General features: G+C 50.8%; 1 protein-coding gene across 1 annotated transcript in view; it reads left to right on the top strand.

Annotated features, from left to right (window-relative positions):
- Positions 1 to 723, top strand: part of IQCG (IQ motif containing G) — a gene marked incomplete at its 3' end in the record, with an annotated part of 15,119 nt that overhangs the window by 13,562 nt on the left and 834 nt on the right. The window lies entirely within an intron of this gene.

Raw genomic sequence — 723 nt, 5'->3', positions numbered from 1 at the left:
TGCTGATGGAATGACTACCTACCCTCAAGTCTTAATTAACCCAGCTCTCCCAAGCTTGAGATTTGCTACATTTGGATATATTTCCTTAAAATTAGAGTTTGTGTAATGACTGGCCTTGTTTATTCAGACGTTAGGGATTTTTCCTCCCCCAGATAGTTGTATTCAGCTAAAGGGAATTTTATTCACGCCCTCCCTGGCAGTAGCTGGGGCTCCCAGTGACTCTGAGAGAATTTGAGGGCAACAGATCCACAGTCCCAAGTGTTGCACGGAGAAGGAGATGACACCAACTGCCAGTCTGGTTGTGTCTTCCCTTCAGCTGAGGAAGAGTCAGGGCTGGATAATGGCTCTCTCAGCATCACTGGGCCCATTTTCAGCAGCAACCAACCATGAATGTCCCTCTGCTGTTGATCCAGAGGCTCAGAGCTTTCCCACCAGCAGTGCCCAGTACAGGGAACAGCATTGGGAAGCATCCCGTAAACCGCATGACTGGAAGAAATCCTGCACTGCTGCAGGGGCACCTTATGTCACTGCCAGTGCAAAACTTAATGGAAAAGAATAAATGTTAAAAAAATGCAATCTGAGGGCAAAACAGTGCTGGATCTTGTGAGCAACTGAACAGCCTGCTCTGTACCCCAGAGCCTTAGTCACAAGGCTTCACAGCGCGGGGACCCTGCAGGCCGCAGCGCGAGCCCCGGCGCGCGCAGGCAGCAGCCGGTGGCTTTC

This window comes from Eurypyga helias, unplaced genomic scaffold (genome assembly GCF_000690775.1).
Source record: "Eurypyga helias isolate BGI_N326 unplaced genomic scaffold, ASM69077v1 scaffold40199, whole genome shotgun sequence".
In the NCBI taxonomy this organism is placed as follows: Eukaryota; Metazoa; Chordata; class Aves; order Eurypygiformes; family Eurypygidae; genus Eurypyga; species Eurypyga helias.
This window is presented reverse-complemented; position numbering and strand designations above follow the sequence as displayed.